General features: G+C 40.7%; 1 protein-coding gene across 3 annotated transcripts in view; it reads left to right on the forward strand.

The window, feature by feature from the left end:
- The window catches only part of TNFAIP8 (TNF alpha induced protein 8), a 66,063-nt gene that overhangs the window by 23,443 nt on the left and 26,304 nt on the right, over nucleotides 1-16,316 (forward strand). The window contains exon 1 of one of the 3 annotated variants that reach the window (XM_075079266.1): nucleotides 2,665-2,707. The exons of the other annotated variants lie outside the window; for them this stretch is intronic. The gene's annotated coding sequence lies outside the window, so the exon portion shown is untranslated. Of the gene's footprint in view, nucleotides 1-2,664; nucleotides 2,708-16,316 lie in introns of those variants that run through there. 3 annotated transcript variants of the gene reach the window in all.

The following is a 16,316-nucleotide window of genomic DNA, read 5'->3' on the forward strand; positions in this document are numbered from 1 at the left end:
CAAGACCACAGTGGTTCTGGTAGCTTCCTTTTTTTTTGTCTGACATAAATGATCAAAAGTAGATCTTCTGAATGCTTTATAAATTGATAAAACTTTTGTTCTAATTTCAGGTTTACTTTTACAATATAAACAGATAACTCCTATTTTTTAGGACCCTTAATTACTGTAAATTAAAACAAATTATTAAATGCTAGTCCTTAAAGACTAAGTTTGGTCTAGTACTCTAATAGGTAGTTCTGCTAATCCCATGGAAGAATAATGTCTAAGAAATGTAGATAGGTTGATACTGGGGATGGATCCAGCAAATAATAAATAAAGCATTTACAACTTTAAAACATTATAAAGTTGCACAGATGTTTGAATATACAAGTAAATCCTTTAATAAAAGTTGTCATAATTCTTAGTGATCGTTATGATGTTGTCCTCTGTTATTTATACATCAGTTATGCAAGCTAAAAGCTTTATCCTGAGTTATGAAACGTATTTCCCAAGTTACAGATTTATGAACCCTTAAATGTGTTCCTGATCCTTCCTGTTTATATTTTTCTCTTTTTTTATTTATTAACTCCAATGCTTTCTGAAATTCTTTTGTGTTGTACGTGACTATCTACAAGCCATCTTTGCCTCTGATGGATCCTGAGCTGCAGATAGTTGGGAGGGTGGCTGGCGGCAGTACCACTGTAGATGTTCTGTGCCCTTACTGCTTTTGGCCACTGTTGAAGGAAGAGTTCTGTGACAAAGAGACCTTTGGTCTGGCCTGGTGCAGTTGCTCATTATATTTGCCAGTAATTACTTAAAATGAGGAAAACTTGTAGCTGCATTTTAAAAACAGTGTAAGTTCACAATGGGAAAAGCAGCTAATGCATGTGCTTCACTGGTAGCCTTAACTTTTCAATCACCCAGCCAGACCTACAAGTCTGAAACAGTGCATGAAGTGGGAGGTGTCTAGAGCTGTAAGCAATATGCGTTTTTCCTAATGAAGGGCCTAATGTGTTCTGAGGTTTAAAGGTAGGGTAAGGAGACGGTGCAAAGGAAAGCCTGCCTCCTGGCAGGTTTCTTTTCTCCAGTGTCAGGCAGACGCCAACTGACACATACTACTGGATCTTTTACTATCATGAGGAGAAAAAAAAAATTGTGCCTTATGAGAAGACTCTTCAGCTCCTCCAAGGGCAGGTAAGATTAACTCAGACAGCAGAATACTGTGACTTGTTCCATCTCCCAGATTGTATTATAGTCTCTCCTTACAAATTGTGGCAGTCCTGCAGATGGTGGTATTAGAAAAGAACTACTTGAGAAATTGAAAAAGTGGGTGCAACCAAAGGTCCCTGAGATCCCGACTAACCTCAGGGTATTTGGCATTCCCCCTTCACAGTCGGCAGCAGTTTTGGCTGCAGTGACCATAAGATGGTGGAGTTTAGGATCCTAAGGAGAAAGAGCAGAGCAAAAAGTAGGACCATTGCTCTGTATTTCTGGTGAGCGGACTTCAACCCCTTCAGGGATCTGCTTGGAAGAATCCCATGAGATGTCACCTCAGAGAGAAGAATCATCCAGGGGAGCTGAATGATATTCAAGGATCACCTCCTCCAAGCTCAGGGAAGACCCATCACAACAAGCAGGAAGTCAGCAGAGACAGTAGGAGGCCTGCATGGATGAGCCAGAAGCTCCTAACTAGGACATAAAGAAACATACAAGAGATGGAAACAGGGACAGGGGACCCAGGAATAATACAGAGCTGCTGTCCAAGCATGCAGGGATAGCATTAGGGAGGCCAAGGTTGGCCTGGAGTTGAATCTGTCAAGAGATGGGAAAGGCAACAAGAAAGGCTTCTATGAGTACATAAACAGCAAAAGGAAGGCTAGGGAAAACATGAGCCCACTGCTGAATGGGGCAGGAGAACAGATAACAAACGAAAGACTGAGGTACTCTACCCTTGTCCCAGAATTAGGGAGCACTTAAGCAAACTGGATGCACAAAAATCCATGAGACCGGGCAAGTTGCACACACTGGCGCTGAGGGAGTTGGCTGATGCCGTTGTGAGGCCAGTCTCAACTAACTTCTTTCATGGCAACTGGAAGACATTCTTGAAGACTGGAAGAAAGCAAATATCACTGCTGTCTGCAGGAAGGAAGATCTGGGGAAATACAGGCAGGTAAGCATCACCTCAGTTCCTGGAGAGCATTTCCAAACGTGAAGGTCAAGAAGGGAATTGGGAACAGTCAGCATGGATTTGCAGACGGGAAATCATCTTTGCCCAACCTGATGGCCTTCTACAGTGAAGGGAGAGCAGTGGATGTTATTTACCTCAACTTTGGTAAGGCTTTTTGCACTGTCTCAGTCTCCCATAATATCCTCCTAGAAAAATGTCATGATTTTAGCTGAGATAGAGTTAATTTTCTTCACTGCAGCTGGCACAGTGCTGTGCTTTGGACTTAGCATGAAAACAATGTTGAGATAACACACCGATGTTTTGGTTGTTGCCGGGCAGTGCTTGTACTAGTCAAGGACTTTTCCAGCTTCCCATGCTCTGCCAGGTGCACAGGAAGGCGCGAGAGGAGGGGGCACAGCTAAAAGAGCAGATTCAAACTGGCCAAAGGGATATTCCACATCATGTAATGTCATGCCCAGTAGGTTACCTGGGAGCGGCTGCCTAGGGCGGGGGGAGGGAAGTAATGGTGGCTCAGGGACAGGGAGTGTCAGTCGGCAGGTGGTGAGTGGTTTTATCGTTTGTGTTTCTGTTTTTTTTCCTTTTCCATTTTATTATATTATCATTATTTTTTTTGCTATCATAATCATTATTATAATTATTATTTTTATTGTAATTATTAAACTGTGCTTATCTTAACCCACAAGTCCTTTTGCTCTTCTGAACCTCTTCCCCATCCCACAGGGGTGGAGGGAGTGAGCGAGCGGCTGCGTGGTGCTTAGTTGCTGACTGAAGCTGAACCACGACAACAAACTGACAAAGTACTGCATAGATGAGTGCATAGTGAGGTGGTTTGAAAACTGGCTGAACAGCCAGGGTCAGGGGGATAAAGTCCAGTTGGAGGCAAGTCACTAGTGGAATATCATAGGAGATGATTAATGACTTCATTAATGACCTGGATGCTGGGATGGAATGCACCCTCAGCAAGTTCACAGATGATACAAAACGGGGAGGAGTGGCGGGTACACCAAGTGGTTGTGCTGCCACTCACAGGGACTTGAACGGACTGGAGAATTAGGCTGAGGAAGTCTCAAAGTTGAACAAGGGGAAATGCCAAGTCCTGTATCTAGGAGGAATAATCATGTGCACAAGTCGTGTCACATCATACGCTGATGCCTGATGAACTGGAGAGCAGCTCTGTAGAGAAGGACCTGTGGATCTTGGTGGACACCAAGCTGACCACGAGCCAGCAGTCTGCCCATGTGGCAAACACGAGCAACCTTTTGGGATGCATTAGGAAGAGACTTGCTAGTGGATCAAAGGAGGTAATAATTTTTCTCTTCTCAGCACTGGAGGGGCCACATCTGTAGCGTTATGTCCACTTCTGGGCTCCCCAGTACAAGAAGGATACAGACTTACTGGAACAAATCCAACAAAGAACCACAAAAATTATTAAGGGACTCTTCATGTGAGGAGAGGCTGAGAGAGCTGTTAAGCTTGAAGAAGAGAAGCCTTAGAGGAATCTTAACAATGAAGAAGGATCCAGATTCTTCTCAGTAGTGCCAGTGACAGGATGTTGTGGTTTAACCCCAGCCAGCAACTAAGCACCACGCAGCTGCTCGCTCAGTCCCCCACCTCAGTGGGATGGGGGAAATAATTGGAAGGGCAAAAGTAAGAAAACTTATGGGTTGAGATAAGAACAGTTTAATAATTAGAATAAAATATCATAATAATTATGATGATGCTATAGTAATGAAAAGGAAAACAATGAGAGAGAGAGAAGCAAAACCCAGGGGAAAAAAAAACAAATGATGCAAAAACTAAAACCAGGACATGGACAATAAAACTTGGGCACAAATTGAAATGTATGAGAATGAGATCATCTGAACACAGGAACACAGTTTTTTTACTGTGAGGTGGTCAAACAGTGGAGTGGATTCCCCAGAGAAGTTGCAGAGAGATTCAGAATCCAGATAAATGTGGTCCTAGACAACCTGCTCTAGCAGTGGGGTTGGACTAGGTGATCTCAGCAGATCCCTTCCAGCCTTAACAAATCTGTGAATCTGATTTCGGTGACTACTATAACAGTGGAACCAGCCCTGATACAATATTTTACTATAACTCAGCTTAGAATTTCAACAGTCTTTTCTGTTTCTCCTCTTCCATCACAGAGGATTGTTCTCATAAGTGGAGACATTGGCTGTTGAGCATCAGCACAAAAACCCTGTAATCTCAGGAAACACTCAGGTCTCCCTGGTGACATTTTCAACCAGTAAACACAGCATTCAGAGTCATCATTTCTGGATGATCCTTATTGACATTTGTCACCCTCACTCTGTTTAAAAATATTTTAAAAAATAAATTTTTTAGTTTATTTGTATTCATACAACCTCAAGATGCTTTTTTTTATACAGGGACAAGAAAGATTGTAACCATGCTTTGTTCTCCATCTGCTGCAGTACAGTGATATACTGCGTATCACTGCCACCTCAGTCAAGGGTGGCATACTCCTCCAGCACCTGGTGCTATCATGAAAGATCTTAGGGCCTTTCCCAAAGTTGTTGAAATGTATGGTGACAAGTCTGGGGAATGTGACTTTGAGGTTTTATCCTGGTATCTGATTGCTATGGAGACCCGGTAGACTGCTGCCAGATCTCAGAAGCAATGAGTCATACTCTACCTATACAAAATTCTTGGAAAACAGAAGTTTCACGTGGTTTTACTGCTTAACTTGGTGGCTTCCTCTTTATCCATCTTGAACTGATTTCTGTCATTGCTGTTAACTATGCAAAATAACTGACAGCTTTATTCTGCTTTTTTGGCAAAAATCTGTGTGTGTCTGTCACAATCCGCTGTTGGGTTGCACAATTTGGCAGAAGTTGAGCCCCATTGCTTTCTAACCAACCTCAGATAATTCTGGGTGGCAAGGGGCGGCTGGGCTTAACTTCTGAGTGATGTTCAATTGGATGTGTTATCGTGACCAGGTTCGTTGTATTCTCGGGTTTGTTGTATTCTCAGGAACAGAATTAAGACTCAAAATGGAGTCAAGTGCCAAGTCACTTTATTTGGCCACAAGCAAGTACGCAAGAGAAAAGGAGAGAAAGAGGAAAAAAAGGAAAAAGAGAGACAGAGTTACAATAGCTACCACCACGGATCTGCAGCATCCTGTCAGTCCGGTGTCTCTTCAGTCCGGTGGGGGAACGTTCCAACTGGTCTCTGGTGGTTCCGCCTTTTATAGCATTGTCCCGCTGCGTAGTCAATGAGCCGGTTTGCATGGCCACATCTCCCACTCAGCAGTGGGGCGCATGCGCAGTATCGTCACTGAGGGTGCTCAACGGTTCCAGGGGGTCGAAGCCCCCCTCCCATATGTTGTAAGATGACCCTGGGGCCAGGCGCATGTGCAGAGGACTGGGCCTATGTGCTCCGAGACAACAAGATACAGATATATATGTTCCTGCTGGGTAGAACTTCCTCAGTTGCCGTCGTGGTGAAGCCTTGGTAGTCAAGCCATTCTGCCAGCAATGTTGAGACAAGTTTCTAGTCCCTTACAGTGTCCTGGTGCTTGTGATGAAACTTGTATTTCCAAGCTACTCTACACATTAGCACAGTAAATTGAAATTGTTTCTGTCAGCATTAACGGTTTATATTCATTAGACTCAAATGCTTAAAATAATTTCCTTTTCTCAAAGAAGTAAGCTGACTGCATTATTCTTCCAAAAGATCTTGCTTTGAATTTTCCCTACAAGAGGCACTGGAGTCACAACAGCAAGGACTTAGAGCTCTGCTGTTGAGGAGTTCCTCTTCATTTTCTGCACTGTCTCTGAAAGAAGCTAAAACAGAGTTAAACTTCCTCTAGAACCACAGACTCTGCCTCTCTTATTTAACATTATGACCACTTGTACTCATCCATATATTCAGCAAAGGAAGCAGTGCTGTTGCTGATAGAGGTTGTCTTCCTGTCTGTGCCTACAACTGTATCTCACCACCACATCTTTGAATGCCTGCCAGAAGTGGTGTCTTTTTCTTTTTCTTCTTCCTGTCTTCTGCTTTTGACTCAGACTGTACATTTTCCATTTCACTTGCAGGTGTATCATCATGAACATCACTTCTTATGTTTATGACATCCTGCTTAACTATATGGGAATGTGTGATGTCATTAGCTGATGTAGTATCTCATGCCATATAAACTGATGGAAGGCATCAATGATCCCTGAAGGTAGTCCTTCTGGGAATTTTAAATTCTTTCTGAATGGTGCAAGGCTAGACAAGGTGTTTGGGGAATTGTCCATCCTGATTCAGATGACATGGAAGTTGTTCTCCTCTGCATTGTAGCACACTTGGATGGTTAAGGCACAGCATTTCTGTATACCTCTCCATGTGGTACAGAGGAATGGCTAGCACTTTCCTACTGAATGAACAGCTGTCACGCTTTAGTGTTGGCAGTTAACAACCGTAATGTATCATATAAGCAGAAGTATGAGGTCTTTCTCCTGTGTACTGAAGTAATTGACTTTTGGGAGGTTATCTTACAAGATAACTCAGTTTGGTTAAACATCTGGGCTGCTAGTGAGGTGCCCAGGACAAAGGTTGAAGGTCACACATTTTGAATTAAGAATTCCTAAGGCTTACCTTTCTTTTTACTTTAAGAAGCGATGGCTTTTCTGTTTCTGAGCCTATTGATTCCCAGCATTGCAATTGTATACCTTCCTCCCGCTCAGTCTGAGATACTTGTTTCTACTGAGCATTTCTGCCTCTCCTTCAAAAAAGCTCGGGAATCCCTGGAGTGCTGGGACAGCTTCCCTTTCCTGATCCTTCCCTTTTTGTCATCTGGACTGTTTCAGCCACATAAATGTGTGTATTTCTCAGCCCCATGAGGTGCACTTGTCAGTTTTAAATGCAGTGTTAGTCTACGCAAATGATATCCTGTGTCTCCGGTCAGGCCTCAGTGGGGTTCCTCAGTATTCTCCTTTGAACAGGGATAGTGTTTCACAGGGCACCTCGATGTCTTTTGCAAAGCAGCCTTTCAAGGCTGCAACCACGAGTGGTCTGCTCTTTCTTCTGGATGAAATGGAGGGTGAACCTGAAAAAGCACTTGCCTGGAGGAGATGTGAAGAGTGTTTATTAATCACTAGAGGTTATTCTGGATATATTCCGTATTCACATTCATAGCCCTCTGTCTTTCTGCCTCAAGTCATGTCAACTGATTTTGAGGTTGAAAGATTGTAAAGAAACTGAGAATGCAGCAGCATGTTCCAGGTATTTATGTCCTCCTGGAGGGAGGAGCTGTGAGCACATCTCCTGTCCAGGCAGCTTCAGTCATGTTTAGTTGTGATGTGAGTGGACAGTATCTCTTAAAAGTATTGGTCATTGGTAACATACTAATTAAGGAATATAGCAGAGTTTGATTTGGAAAGCACTATAGTTTGTGGATGAAGTGTGTGTGTCTTAGGAATATTTCTGAACTGTGTATCAGGTAGGTAGTTGTTTAATATTGCTGTCTTGTTTTATAATAAATCAGGGTTTATACAGACCAGAATGATAGCACAGGCTTGGGGTAGGACGCTAAATATATTAACTGAGTGTTAATATTCAAAACAAGTATTTGACCTAACAATAAATTCCTTAATTTTTGTACTGAAACTGGTCCCCAAAACTTTGTAATCAGTAAAATGCATGTAAAAATAGAAATATGTATCTCATTTTGAGGGAATATCAGGCATCACAAATACAGTTAAACAAGAGGCTTGCAAGTTCCTTCACAGATGCTAACTGTTGATGTTTTTTGCCACTACCTGAACTTTATGAAAGATAATGTTGCTAATCTTGTTTTTGATGGAGGCATATCAGATACTTTGATCAATAGCTAGTCTCTGGTTCAGTGTGGAGATATTATTTATTTGTTGGGCGTTGGCAATTCTGCTCAGATACAGAGATATGGTTTCATTTGTCTTATTTACTCAAAATAAGATTTATGTCTAGTCTGAGTTTTAGTGTAAAACACATGTAAATAATTAACTTCCCTGTACAGCTAATTTTAGAATAAGTTTTTGTAGTTACAGTGGGTTTGCCCTGTTAAACCAGCACCATGTGAAATCAGAAATCTGTTGCTTTATACCTGAGGGTTTTGCCGTAAGAGATTTGAGGAGGAAAAAGCTGTTGTCTTATTCACTGAGCGATTTCAGCACACAGCCCTGGGTCGGATGTCAGGGCCCCAGAAGAGAGCTGGCCAACTTATGTGGGATTCACAACCACAAGTAGATTAGGTAAGGGCTTGTCTGAGCATCAGTAGGAGAATTTACATACATGAGGTCCTAGTTCCCCTCTGGAGAGAGGCACCCTACTTCAAATGGAAAGGGAGTGCCTGTTTCACCCCAAAATTTTTTATCCTCGAGCTTTCACTTCTGAAACATGCATGGAGTTTGCTAATACATGAATTCAGACTAAATATCAGTTGTGGGGTTTGTGTTTTTTTTCTTTCTGTACTGAGGTTAGGAACAGCTTCAAGATGATAAAAACATTCTTATTTCAAGTCTCAGTCAAGGTTGAACATCTCAAACCCAATTCAGTTCTGATATCATTTAGAAACTATGTGGTGAAAAGCTGTAAGTAGCTCCGAGTTGGAGATCAGATAAGGTAAGCATAGATCTCTGTGGTCATCAGACACATTACTTTTTCAGATCTTTGCTGCACAAACATTATTAACTATAAGTAGTTTCTGGTTTTTGTTGTGCACGTTGGCCTGTGTACATTTGTAGTTCTGCAAAGAATTTTAAAATTTTAAAATTGTATTTAAAGGAAGGAGGTGGCCCTGATGTGTAACACTTTTAAAAAGGTAAATATTCATAGATACCGCATTTCAAAAGATCTGGAAAAACAGATAGACAATAGGTACCCCACAGGTGCTTTGTGTGTGCCCGCATGTATGCATTGTCAATGAAGGCTCCACAGAAACCTGTCGCCCAGAGTCACACAGGAGATACTGACATTTGCTCTACCTTATCACTTAAAAATGCAACTGATGCTGAGTGTACTTGCATGCTTCTTAAAAACTAGAGAAATAAGAAAACGCATCCGGTTCACAACTCTAAGCCAAAGCAGCAGTGTTTGTCAGCAGTTGATCATCACAAAATACCAGTTTTAATTAGCAGGGTTTTTTAAAAACTTTTTGACAATGTTTTTCTCCAAACATTGTATTAAGACATTTCTTTATTGGTGTTAGATACTAGTGCAGTGGGTTCTTTTTTCTTTTCATTACTGCCCTATTAATTCAATTTTAAGTGTTTGTGTTTCACCTATTCTGTTTAGTATTGGAATAAATGCCAGAAAGCCACTGAGACAAATAGGAGTTTCCATTTCTTCCTTGCAGTCAGTAGGATCAAAACCCTGTAACTACTAATGAGATGAGATGGCTATCCTTGTTTGTTGTTTTTTTTTTTGTCACGCCTGTGATCTTTGCAGTGAAGTTTTTTCTTTACACCATGATTCACTTTGACAAACGGACACACTTACTTCTAGATATCCAGGTATCTGCATGGGAAGACTGCTGTGTTTAAATTCCACAGTAATTTTGAAAAAAAATTAGATTATTTGTGCAGTGACTGTTGAAAAGCTATCTTGAAATGGTCACAAGCTTGAAGGTCAGTCTGCATTTACAGTATAAGCTGTGGAGTAAAACCACAGAAGATTGTGAAACCAGACTCTCAGGAAATGGGGAAACATGATGGCTTTAGTATTATTTTGCCCAAACACATTCACTGTTTACTGTTGGGTAAGCTTCTGCTAGCTTTTTCCTGATGTTAAAAATAAGTTGTGCTATGTAGGTTGGAATGATCTGTTTTAGGAAAGCATTGTGTTAGCTTTGAGTCAAATATATTTGAGGCCTGGTCTCATAATGCTACATTTCACTTCTGCTTTTCCGTTCATCAACCAGACTTGCTATTGTTCTCTACTCGCAGTCAGCTGCACTGAGATCAAGTAAGCCTGTTTGGATATAAAAATTTGATTGGAGTGGAACAACTGTATAGCCAAGTGAACATCAGAGCTTTCTTCTGAATAGATGATGTTATACTGCTTTCAGTTAATGTGTTCTAGTACCATTCTTTTAGTTTCACAGTTAAGACAAGAATGTTATGTCTGGTATTTGATAAAGAATGGAGTTTGATTTTTTTTCATTTTCAGTCACAGGGATGAAAAACTTGATAACTCTGTACTGGCTTAAAATATGGATCAAAATCTTGGGGAAAATCTTACCTGCTTAGATAGCATTGTTTAGAGTAATAGGAATGTTTAAGTGGTGGCAATTCCTGCTTCGTATTTTTTCATGGGGAATGTGAGTGCATTTTTACATACATTTAGGATGAAATGCTTTTAAGGCAACCAGGAAGTAGAATATAGATATAGTATTTGTTTTGTTTTCTTAGACTTCTGAGAACATGATAGGCAGCTGTGCCTACCCAGCACTGACTAAACTAGAATATCCTAATTTGTCTTATTGCATCTCTATTACTATAAATTACATGCATTTTTTGTAATGTCTGCTGAGGTTTTAATTGACATACAGGAAAAAAAAAGTGACTAATACTTGAGGAAAAAAGATGATGGGAGGGGTGGTCCCCAGATAATCACAATTTTGCAGTGTACACAGCATCAGCTACTATTATCTAAATTTAGGTAAACTGTGCTTTTTCCACCATCTGAGTTGTTCCTAATTTTCAAAAGAAAAAATTATTTTGAATTTTTGAATTATCACAGAATTACTGAGACTTGGCATTGCTTGGTTATGATGGTCATTTTAATTCTGCATAGTAGTGATATTTGTGAGTTGTTGGCATCGGACCTTGTATCACTGCTACACATCAGGCGAGGGGCCGTCAGGATTCCCAATGGTTAGATGAGGGCTGGGGCTCATCCCTCCCTTCCCACACCGACCTCCCCACTGCTCTTTAACCCTGTCTGTACCTTGCTGGAGACCTAGGACCTGTTTTGGCATGACCTTTTCTTCGCAGAGGTGACTATAGCATGAAGAGTCCTCCTTCTCTTATTTGAATTCCTGGAACAGGGGAGACCTACTCCAGTCCAGACCCTGCTTTCACCCACTATCCTCCGATTTATCCACTGTCTCCGCATGTAAAACAACCCTGCGTGTCTGGTGAGAAGGAAGGCTGCTACTGACTTGAACTGGGAAGACGAGTTGTAGGTATCTCAAAATCGTCACTCCAGGGCAAGAAAAATGGTTGCATTATCCCATTTCTGGAAAGGCAATTGCAGAATGGGGATGGGAAAAACATACAGGCAGAGCAGGGCTGAACTGAGTTGTCATGGGCAGAAACTGGGGCAAGCATGAGCATCATGAGTAACACAGTGGTACGTGTACCTTGTGGTACTTGAAATTTTAGTGTGATTTTGAATCCTTGGAGCCAGATTGTTACCACCGCATCATTCATTATATTCTTGTCTTAATATGTGTCATCGAGATAGATTCAAGTCTTTTTTCAAATACATCTGGGATTTCAGTTGGAAAAAATTTTAGACATTTTCTGATGCTGCCTGGTATGTTGATGACCTACTTCAGGTGACGGTCACTGTGTCAAAAGCATTTAGTTCTCCAGATTTACCATTCGAGCATGTACAGATGAAGGACAATTTCAACCTTTTTGTGTGAGTTGCAATATGAAATGTTAACACAGGGCTGTATGTGAAGCAGCTCGTCTTTTTTACCTGCCCTTTGCTGCTGGTCCTGCTCTGTTCCCTAGACTGGAGCAAAACACAGTCCTGAAGACCTGCCGTGTTTTGTTTTTTTTCCCTCAGGACTCTGTTGCCACCTCGTGGCATTGGCCAAAACCAGCAACAAATACTCTGTGATTGACATCAGTTGCTGACAGATGTCACAAATGAGATGGATGTGGAATGTGCGGGGGGCGGGGGGTGTGGAAGAGAGGGAGGAGCTTTTGAGGCTGTACCTCTGTGCAACATTCAAGAGTTTGTTACATGGTATTTCTGACAAAAGTGCCCCATCCCTTGTGCACCAACAGTGGCAGAGCCTTTACTCTTTTTCTGGGTCCATTTATTTTCTAAAGCGGATGAAGATACTAACTGTTGTCCATACTGAGCCTCAGATTTTGGAAACACCCTGTAAAGTCCTCAGCCTTTAGGAAGAATTACAGTAGCACAGCTCTGACAGAGCAGCCACCTGAACAGTAAATCATATAAAGTATGTGTCATAATTAAACTTTCAGCAAAAGAGATGTTGAACAAAAAAAACTAGGAGCTGAGCACAGGCAGCCTTGTTCAGATCTTGTTATGCACATCTTTTTTGAAACTGAATGCTTGAAATAGTTCATGAAAGTCTTGCAATAACCCTGTGAAGTGGTATTCACTTTGGCTTAGCCCCAGAGTGCAAACTCTGTTATTGTTGCTAAAGTATTCTAAGAGCTGAAGTATGAATTTCCTGTAAAGTAGATAAAATACTTGAAATTAGATGTGCTTCTACTAAACATACTCATTTGGGCTCCAGCAAAAATTTCTGAGTTCTGTATTTTTGTTTGGTTGGGTTTTGGTGTCTTTTGGTTTGTTTTTTTTTTTTTTATTGGAACTCAGAGCAATTACAAAAATCCAACATCTAGTTTTTAACATAATGCTAAAACGTTAAACAGAGTTTACACCTGAAATCTGCCTACATTGCTCACTAGCGTAAGCCTGCTTAATGTAGGGAAAAATGAGCAAAGTATGGATTTTCAGTTGTCATAACTACATTAGAAATCATCCAAGCTCTTCGTTTGTGAGAGAAATAGTTTTAGCTGAAATTAGTTTATTACATATTTATTTTAAAAAAAATTAGCTATTTTAGGTTAACATTCTCCTAGCCAAAAAATAAATATTGAACGTTAGCCATAACTTGGATCTTCCTTATGTGGACACCACATGGCTATGATGGCATGGCAGGTGGAAAAGAAGACAAAGATGATGCTGCTCTGTTAGACAGTCACTCTCACTTGGACCAGCCTAAAGTGCTGATCTCCCAAGTGTGTTTTAGTTATGAAAATTTCACAATACGCCTGGGGAAGCAAGTGCTGAAAATATTCCCTCTAAGGCTGCCGTAAATGATGAGTTCTTAAATTCATTTAGGTATTGGGAACTGACTTATCAGCACTTGCTCAGCATAGTCATAGTTAATATTTTCCCAAAACAAATCCAGTTCTTGCAAGTACTTTTCCAGATTCTTAATGTGGCTTCAGTCTAAGCTTTAGGCAAATCATATACTGATTTAAAACCAATTTGGAACATGCAGAAATCAATATGGTTCTTTGAATCAACACCACATAATTAGTTACATCTGGCTTGTGAATGTAAACTATAGCTAAACTGATTTTTAAAGAGCAAACTCTACTTACATTTAATATCCATTTAAATCCCTCTTTTAATCTCATTTAATTAAAATTTGAACTAAGAGGAGATTATTCTTATAGCTTGGTATTTTTTAGTTTTGTTTGATTTGAAATTTTATCTAGATGAGATTGCATTTGATATGCAAGTAGTGTTTTGACTGTTTGCATGATTAATGACTTTGGCATCTAAAAGAAAAACGACATAGTTTGATTGTTACGAATGCGTAAAACACAAAGCAAAACACTTGGATTATTCACTTGGGACCGGAACACAGCCCTCACAAACTGAGGCACATGTGTTTTCCCATATGTACACTGCTTTTATATGAACAAAAACCTTCCTTTTTTTAAAGTAATATTCTGTTTTCTGTTCTGTCAGCGTCTCTGCTATACATTTTTTTAAAAAAGAAAAATGTACCTTATTAGTGATACATTCCAGTAGCACTGTTTAAAACATACTGTATTTAACACTAGTTCAGGCACTTTGTTTTCAAGGCCTTTTTGACTTTTGGCTATGTGAAATTAGATTTTCTGGTTTTAATTAAAATACTCCTCTTCAATTAAAATTGTTCCAGCACTGTGTTTTGATGCATAAGTATCTGGCAGCATCTCTTTTCTTACATCTTGCTGAGAGCAGATCTTGTGTAAGTATCTCTTCTCATGGCCTATGGTGATGCTGTCAGTCTCTGTGCAGCTCATTGACTACCCACTCATCTGGGGAATCAGTGATGCTTTTGTGCGATTTCTATTTCTGATGCAGGGTTTTTTCATGTTTGTTTTTGGTGTTCTGCCCCTCAGATTTCTTCTTAGACTTTTTTTTTTCTTCAGAGGCTGAAATATCGTATAATAATACAATCATTTTATAAGAGTTTTATCTCAAACTTCCACTGAGGAACTTATTTTTCTGTGTGACAAAACTAGCTCAGATCTGCTGTACTCTTTACCAAACTGGAGGATTGTACCTTCCTACCTTTGTTTGCATGGGTCTCTTCACTGTCTCATTCTCTTCAGTGCTGCCTTTTTCTTGACGTAGCTGTGTTGGCAGTGACAATCTGTGTACACTCCTTTTAAAGGAAGAATTAAATAATGAGTGAAATTTTTGGTATCTGTACAAACAGTGCTATAAGCCTGTGTCAGTACCCGTTGCAGTCCTTGGTGCAAGACCCTCAAAAGACAGCTAACGTTGACTCTATGTCTGTAACTTCTGCCACATGCTCTGTGAACTCCTGAACTTTCGGCAGCCATCACTGATTTATCACCTATTTGAGGATAGCAACCAAGTCGTTGAATGTTATTTGTGTGTTTGCTCTTGAGAAATTGTTTTGTACTTGCTCCTGCACTGAAACCTTGTCTTCAGTAACTGGTAACTGTGGGATGAATAAGCACTTCTCAGTGCATTATATCTTCATGGCTACAATAAAACCATTGCTGCTATTAGTGGGTTTGTACATGATACCTTTAGTCAAGGCAACAGATTTACATCACAGTTCACAACTTTTTGGAAAAAAAAGAAAAGAAAAGGTAAGCCATTGAAACCCATTCTGAGATTAGAGCAGTCTCATACCCTGGCAGCGTGCTGTTCTGTGACAAATGATGCTTATCTTAAGGCCAAAAAGTGGGGATCAATCTAAGGCAGCATCCCAGTCCTGTGCTGAGGCTGTGTTACGGCTGAAATCTCCGATGGTTGGTGGCAGATGCCGATAAAGCTTATGAAGAAAGCTATGTTTTGAGGCTAAGTGAAGATGTTTCCCACCTCTTAACCACGGGCCTTTTGAGTAGAGGCAATGGCAGCTTAAAAACAACTGTTGTCGCTATTTGGAAACCAGCAATCTCAGCATGTTTGTGACAAGGACGGTTTGGAAGATGCACACTGCACAGTAGTCTTGACAGTTTGCAAGGTAGTTACTATTATGTTGTCTTCTTGGGCTGTCAGCACTGAAAATACATAGACTTGTTTGTGGGTATTAGATGGACTTTGTAAACTGTACAGAGGAGACTAAATGGACTTTAAAATTTCATAGCAAATTATGTTTAATATTAAGCAGGTTCAACTTTATGAAGCTTTTTGTGCATATATCTTCCTACCCTCTCCCTGTCCATTTTCTGTCAGGGGGAGAAAGCCTCTGTAAGGCAAGTTTTACTGCATCTATGTGGAAACCAGGATCTGCCCCCAATGTGCTGCTTTCTCCTATCCCTGGCTTGGTGTGCTTGCTTATTGTGAACCCGTTTGTCACCCCGTACTGCTGTTTATTCTCCCAGTTCGTTAACAGAAAGGAGGTCTGTAAGACATACTTATGTACAGCTTACTCTACGGTGAAGCCCTAGGTTTTGCTTACTTTGACTGAAAGCGGTGTGGCATAGGTCTGTACAACACTAATTTGCCATTCATTGCTCTTTGCATTTGGAAATGAAAGAATGGACAGGGTTCAACAAACCACACCAGCAGGGTGGAGAATGGATGCTGAACAGAAGGGCATAGAAATAGCTCAGGGGAGCGTGGAGAACAGGATGAAGTGCTGGATGCTGAGCATGGTGCAGAAGCTGTTGAGGGATTGCCTGATCCCTTGGGACTGGACTTGTAGTTTGTTAACCACGTGGTAGAAACATATACCAGAGTATCATTCGTGGGTCTGCCCAATAGGTGGAAGTATTGTGAGTGTTTCAACAAGTGCCACAAGTATTGTAATGTGAATTGTTTTGAAGTCTGTTGTGCAAAGAGAAAAAAATTAGTTAATGATAAGGAATAGCAAGCAGTAACAATCAGGCCAAAACCCGGAGTACCCATATTT

The sequence above is a fragment of the Phalacrocorax aristotelis genome, chromosome Z (assembly GCF_949628215.1).
Source record: "Phalacrocorax aristotelis chromosome Z, bGulAri2.1, whole genome shotgun sequence".
Classification (NCBI taxonomy): Eukaryota; Metazoa; Chordata; class Aves; order Suliformes; family Phalacrocoracidae; genus Phalacrocorax; species Phalacrocorax aristotelis.